Here is a 7,417-nt window from a genome sequence, read left to right as displayed (position 1 = left end):
ACGGCCCTGCCCTGCCCTCCCTGCCCTGCCCTGCTCAGCCCGGAAGCCTTTGAATTTCTGTTTACCCTGCTCACCAGCCAGCATCAGCCAGGGGTGTGGCTCCTGCTCAGGCAAAGGACCTTGCCAACCAACAGCTTGTCCCCCCAAGTCCAAGGGCCTGCCTTCTGCCAGCTTTAACACCCTTTGTAGCCAATCCTGGGAGCATCTACCGAGCCCTGTCCTTCCCCCACCTGTCCCCTGAGGCCCCCACCATGATGGCAGAAGGGAACATGCTCACAGCGGCAAACACACAGTGGCCCTGACTCACGGGGCTCAGGGATGGAAAGCGGGCGACCCCCTTGCCCTGCTCCCCACATTCACTTGGCTCCGACTTTGTTAACAAATAGATTCTGAATGTGAGCACTTCTCTCAGAAGATCCCATCCTGGTCCAGCGTGGCCATTTCTCATCCTGGTTATTACATTGTCTCCTCCTAGGCTCCGGGCCTGCCTGGGCCTCCCTCTAGTCTGTCATCTCAGTAGCCAGAGGGATCCTGAGATGCAAGGGAAGTCCTGTCTGCTCCACTCATGATCCTCCCAGGAATCCACATCTCATGAAGTCTTGGCCGTGGCCAAGGGCCCACACCACCTGCTCTCTTTGCACACGCTGCCCCAGCTCTAGCCCCGCTGCCTCCTGGCCAGCCTCAGATGCTGCCTCTATTCCTACCTCAGCACCTTTGCACAGGCTGTTTCCTCTGCTTGAAATAGACTCCGTGCTACTCAACGGGTTACCCTTTTGTTTTCTTTATATCTTCACACAGCTATGGCCTTTCCTTTGAGACTTTATCTAACCACATTTAGATGGCACGTACCCCACCACCATCATGCCATCTGCCCCATCCCTTTATTTTTCTCCACAATATTATCACCACCTGGCAGCCTGGGGGGCCCAGTGGCCCCAGTGAAGCTTGCCCTTGGAAACAATCCCTGCTGAGTTCCCCTGGCATCACCCAGCTCAAAGCCAAAGGAGTGGGGAGAGAGGGGGGGGAAGGGGAAAGGAGGGACCTCCTTTTGTGTGAAGCTCCATGTGACCTAAAACTAGTCCCCATCACTGCCACTTATTTCAGGGCTATAGTGTGCCAGCCTCCACACAGGGCTGAAAGCGCTGTCCCACTAAATCCTCAAGACAGCCCTCGGAGATGGGAGAGGGTCACCCTCATTTCGTGGACAAGGATGTCTTCTCTCAAGAGCCTGTAACTCACAGGGGCTCAGAGCCATGGAGTCGGAATGGCTCTCTGCACCGCAAGTCCAAGGCCATCTGTTCACCTGAGAGCGGAGGTGGCTCCGATCACAGGAAATGTCCCCTGCAGGGCCAGCCCCGGCCCCCAGTACAGAAGGCTCGCGCTGGGCTCTCCTGGATAGGAAGGTTGGTGGGGATGCTGGGGCCTGGGGGACAGATGGAGGCCTTGTTTGGGACAAGGGACAGGGGAGCTTCGATGTGACTCTGTAACCGCCTGGGTATTGAACCGCAGTGGCTTTAGCCAACACCTTCCCAGGCTCATGGACTCCAAGACGGTGCACACCTCTGGGGAATTTCTCCCGGGCTGAGAAGACAGCCGGGCCGTCAGAGCAGCAAGGGAGCTGGTCTCCAAGGACACTAGAGGGCCACGTGTGAAAGGAGGAAGCCCCTGGAAAATAAAGCTTTATCGATAGTCCTCAGGGAATCTGAAGATGAGGCTAGGTGACTTGGTTTTGTGAGCATTTGCAGCCTGTCTGTGCGTATGCACACTTGTGTGTGCTCATGTAACATGTACATGCCATTAAAGACGTGCAGGCATTTATTACTTAAAATTGTAGCCCAAACCAGTTTGACTCAGTGGATAGAGTGTCAGCCTGTGGACTAAAAGGTCCCAGGCTTGATTCTGGTCAAGGGCATGTATCTTGGTTGCTGGCACATCCCCAGTAAGGGGTGTGCAAGAGGCAGCTGATCGATGTTTCTCTCTCATCGATGTTTCTAGCTCTCTATCCCTCTCTCTTCCTTTCTGTAAAAACTCAATAAAATATGTTTAAAAAAACTGTAGTGGGGACTGTCTTGACTTTTTCTGATGATGCATCACCGATAAGAGTGTGACACTATTAAGCAGCAATCATACACAACCAACGCTGAGCCGAGCTTGGAGTCTGTAGTTCATTCATCGAAGACTCACACAGTCGCTAGGAGTGGGCATGACAACGCCCTCATTTTACATGTGAGGAAACTGAGGCTCAGGAACGGGAGTAACTGGCTTCAGACTGCAGGGGGAAGGGGACACAGGAAGAGCAGGACCACAGTTGCTGGATGATTGCTCACCTTACTCACTATGGATAGGAGTTTCCCTACAGACCCTGGGAAACTGGAGGATGTGCTACAAGGAGAAAGACAGCTGTAGAAAGATAAGAGACACTTTGGGGCCCAGAAGGGTCCAATGCTCAGAAAAGAAAACACAGTTTGAGGACAGACAAAGGACAGGAGACACTTTGATTTGGTTGCTGTGCTGGACCCTGAGCCCCTTGGGGGAGTTTGCCTCAGGAATGCTGACCATTCTCCAGTCCCAGGAATGGCGGGGCTATTTTTTACGCCATTGCAAATTAACTACCTTCTTATCGAACTTCAAGATCCTGGAAGGAGACACAGGGACCTGGACCCTGCAGCCCCTCTCTCCCCTTCCCCTTTGCATGCAGCCTTTCTTCCTTATCGCTCCGTGATCAGCCAGCGAGGAGGAGGTATCAGAGCAGATGTGCCTGGATGGCCTGCTGCTCTCCCATACTGCCGGCAGTATTGTTTTTTGAAATATTTTTTATTGTTGATGGTATTACAGATATCTCGCCCTTCCCACTGGGCATTATTAGATAAATGCTCATACACGATTCGATCCTGTTTTTGCTTAATTGGCTCAAGTAGTGACAGGCAGCCCGGTCCCATTTATTGTCCAGTTTCATTTTCTGGTGACTCTGGTGAGACCACAAGTGCGGGACACCTCTGGGGTGAGCACCGAGGATCCCACTTGCTGCCTGGACTGGGGTACCTGGGGCTGAAATCAGAAGTTTTTAAAAATGTGCGGCTCTGCCAGGAATTTTCTTGAGTAGTCCCACTCAGCACTCCAATTCCCGTCCTTCTGAAAAAGAAAATGGCAGCGGGGGATGGGGAGCTGGCAACCTAATTCAGTATCTGGTTAAAACTGTAGTCTTACTTCCCCACCCTGACTGAATTGGGCGGAGCTGCGGGGACCCTCAGGGGCCGCCACTAGAGGAGGCATATGGGTCAGAGCCTCCCCATGAGTTCAGTTCAGGCATTGGATCCGGAATTCCCCTGGACCAGCACATCTGTAAAATAAAGGTTAAACTTTCCTCCCTCAGAGTGCTGGCTGCTCGCTCTCCCATGCATTCTGCCACAGCACTTTCACTTAAGTTGAACAGTGGTGCCTCGCATAACGAACGCCTCGCACAGCGAACTTTGGACAGGTTTTTCATGAAACCATCGGCCAAAAAGCAGAAAATGGATGAAGATGTGCAAGATTCGGTAGACTCTACTTAGTCTGTCTTAAAATTAAAAAAATGTGTGTTTTTTTTTTAAAAAAATTATGTTTTTAGATGTATCTAAATAAAAATATGTCATCTTAGCATATTTTTTTATGTCATCTTAGCATATTTTATGCTACAGAACGAATTATTTTTTTAAACATGTATTGTTATGGGAAAACACGTTTCACATAACGAACTTTTCACATAACAAGCTTGCTCCTGGAACGAATTAAGTTCGTTGTGTGAGGCACCACTGAATCAGGAATTTTGTATGATACGAAGCATTTACTTCTCTGGGCGAGCCTGCTCAGCTCTGGGTGACAAGAGACCCCCAGCAGTCCTTGCCTAGGCTCAAGCCCTCAGCCTGGTCGGCTCTGGCACAGGAGACATGGCTCTGCTCCTGTGGGGGCTTTGGGTTGTTGTTTTTGTTTTGTAACGTTTTTTAACACAGGGCACGCTGAGGTTTCTGTGACTGGACAGACAAGGAGCATTGGTGTAAGCTCTTGTCTGTGGGCTATGCTCGCCTGTCAATACTGTATATAAGAGTCTCTGTTGATGACTGTTTTGTGTCTCTTTGTTGCTTGGTTTAATTTGTTTAAAGATGGCCATATCCCACTTTGCTGGGGCCTCAGCTGCGTGTGGCAGGCGGAGCGCATGTCGGGAGTTGCAGGAACTTCCCAGCAGCTGCCGGAGTTCTTTATCTCCAGGACCCTCCTGCTCTCCCTCTCAAGGCATCAGCTGCCTGAACGCTTAGCTCCTGAGAGTTCTCCTCTGTCTATAATGCACTTTGGCTGCAGGTGTTCTTTGCTTGCGTACTTATCTTTTGGGAAGTTAGTTTGCTCTTTGCTATTTTATGAATCCTCTGTCTCTGCTGTGCGGGCTGGGCCACTCGGACTGACGGTCCTCTGCTGTGCTGGATGCTTGGGAGCTAAGATTCTAAGGCTGATGTCCCAGTCCCTCCTTTCGAGAGCACTCATTTATTTACATTAGTGTTGCTTTTGTTTCTGTTTTGAAATAGGATAAGATCCCTTCTTATATGCAAGATTTCACATTGCCATATCATAAGGATTCTACTCAGAAAGAAAAATATGGGAAACAAACCATCTAAACCCAAGTCGTTCTCCTGCAAAGGCCAAGGTGCAGAAGTGCCCTTCAGCAGTGGCAGGAGCCGCAGGGCCACTCCCACTTTGTAGAAAAAAAAAAGTACTTTCCCGCTGAAGCCGCTGGGGCCCGGAGTTGCTGTGGTCCTGGGGGCAGACTGAGGAGGCCTGGTATCTCCCTCCTCTCTCGTCCTTTCTCCAGCCCCAAAAGTTCCCACATCATGTTATCCCTGTTATGGAATTTGTCAGGAAAATGCCTTGGGTAATAATAATTGGCTCTGAAGTCTCATAAAGTTGTTATCCTATATAATGAAAGGGTAATATGCAAATTGTCCCCTCCACTGGAAGTTTGACCAGAGTTCCACCTGGGGACGGGGCCAGCCTGCCAACTGCCTGGGGCCCCTCCCCCCAGCCTGGCCCCACCCCCAATCGCCCCCCCCCCATCCCGATCAGGGGGGGTCAGCTGGCCCCCACCAATGCACGAATTCATGCACCAGGTCTCTAGTGACATGATAAATAGATATAACTGAAATGAAGGGTTTTTGATAAAGCTTTTCAGTAATAATTATATACCTAAACATAGTTTTTCCAAAGTTTTGGGTAACTTGGGAGTCTGCTGGGTTAAATAGTAAAAATGATTAAATATCTAGGTATTGTGAAATACCAGGACACTGAAATACTAATTAACCTGAGTTTACCTACATTTGGCTTTTTATTACAGAGAATCTAGGTGACAGATTTGAATCTATTAATGAATACGCCTTGGATTTTATTTGAAATATAGCTCTTAAAAATGTGACTGTATTGCTAATCTGAAGAATGTTAATTACTTACTTGTCACCAAAAAGGTCAAGGTTTCTAAGAATTAAGAATTCTAATTAAATTGGAAAGAAATTATATGGTTTTGGTAATCTAGAATTGAAAATAGGTGATTCTAAAGTTGGTTATTTCTGATTCTCAGCTGGTCTGCCTGAGACCCCCTAAGCATCAGCTCTAGTCCTCCGGGCAGCTCCATTTCTCTCCAACAAGATGAAAGAAACTACCATGAACCAAGAGAAACTCGCCAAACTGCAGGCACCAGTGGGCTTGGTGGGAAAGGAACTGCTCCTAGAAAGAAGGGGGTCGCAGAACAGCTATAGCAGGTGGCAAACAACCTCAGCTCCCCTTAAAGAAACCAGGGGTGAACAGTATCTCTGGTATTAAAGAGGCAAATAAGTCCACAAACCAAGGAACAGGGGTCCGCTTTAACACCCCTAACGCTCAGGCATTGCTAGCAGAGAACACTTCCCCATGACAGGCTGTGCGGAGACAGGGCAGCCGACGGAAGGGCTACCCCGCATCTCAACCAGCTAGGCAGACAGTCTGACGGTGTAAGCTTAAGCTTTAAGGAGACAGGCTGACGCTCTGCCCAAACCATCTGCGGGGGGAAAAGCACCGCTCGCTACTGGAGAGGAGGAGGATGACGAAGGTCCAGATCTCATGGAGAGGATCTGATGAGGCTTCCAAGAATGAAGCAAACTGAACCGAGTCAACTTTTGAAGAAGATAAACATGAAGAGGTTTCTGGGAGCTGCTGTTTTATGTTATGACTGCTTTTCCAAATGTTATTTATGGATCTGATACTATTTTTTAGTCCAACACCACTCTTTTCAGTTTCTGCTTATACATAAATCATTCTTTGCAGCTAATTAAACTGAAGAAGCTTGGGAATAAAGTTTGAAACAGGTAATTAAGTTCTTTGCCTAGTATAGTTTTATTTTTTTCTGTCATTGACACTGATATGTACACAGAAAGCAGTTGTTTGTAGAAAGCTAATCATGGCATGTAATATGACATAATCTTTGCTGGAATTTTATTAAAAACTTAACATGGTAGAATCATGTAAAAAACTAAAGTTGGTTATTTCTGAGTAAATTAAGAAGAAAAATAATCTGAAGGGGATTAGGAAAATTGCAGAAGGTCTGCACAAATTGAAAAAAATTATATGGAGGAAAGAAGCAAAATGAAACATATAGGTAAACTGAATAATCCTATATAATAAAACCTTAATATGCAAATCGTTCTAATGGTGGAACAACTGATTGTTATGATGCGCACTGACCACCGGGGATTGGGGGGAGGGAAGCTCATGTGTTGAGCATCTGCCCCCTGAGAGGAGGCAACTGGGAGTGGTGATCAGGGGGTGGGGCTGGCCAGCATGCAGCGCAAGGCTGCCAGCCAAGGCAGGTGCCAGCAGGGGCCCCCAATCGTCCCACCTGCTGGTCACCCCAGTGAGGCCCCCCAATCACCTCACCTGCCTAGGGATCTTACCCTAAATATTGGGAGCAGTCACTTATATTTAAAAATAAAACCTGGCAAGGCTACTCTAACACTGAAAAAACAGGATGAGGCAGCGATGACATGCATGGACTCTGGCTTGCACATTTTGTGGTCAGCCCTGATTCTGACACTTATCACTGTGTGACAAAGCCAATTACTTAACTTCTCTCTGCTTCAGATTTTCCACCCATAAGATGGGGAAAATGGTACTAGTGCCTCAGAAGGATCATGTTATGTACTACTTATTATAATCAGAGCAAAAAAAAAAAAATGTAGCTGCTCATACATCAGCAAGATGCCTTTCACTTGTATGAGAAGTATGTTCACTGGTGTATGCAGCATCCTGGATTGTGAGAGGGATGCCCAACTGCTGGTTTAGGCCCAACAACCTCTGAGGATCCCGGATTCTGAGAGGGTACAGGCCGGGCTGAGCCCTGCACCCCAATGCATGAATTTCTTGC

At 48.2% G+C, this 7,417-nt stretch overlaps 1 pseudogene across 1 annotated transcript; it reads left to right on the top strand.

Annotated features, from left to right (window-relative positions):
• Positions 1 to 5,663: 5,663 nt before the first annotated feature.
• Positions 5,664 to 6,160, top strand: LOC311624188 (transcription factor BTF3-like; annotated as a pseudogene). The gene has a single exon. The product of its transcript is annotated as a transcription factor BTF3-like (transcript).
• Positions 6,161 to 7,417: the final 1,257 nt, after the last annotated feature.

Source organism: Pipistrellus hanaki (assembly GCF_964339955.1).
Source record: "Pipistrellus hanaki genome assembly, chromosome: 6".
In the NCBI taxonomy this organism is placed as follows: domain Eukaryota; kingdom Metazoa; phylum Chordata; class Mammalia; order Chiroptera; family Vespertilionidae; genus Pipistrellus; species Pipistrellus hanaki.
The sequence above is the reverse complement of the archived record's forward strand: the minus strand, read 5'-3'. Positions and strand labels throughout refer to the sequence as shown.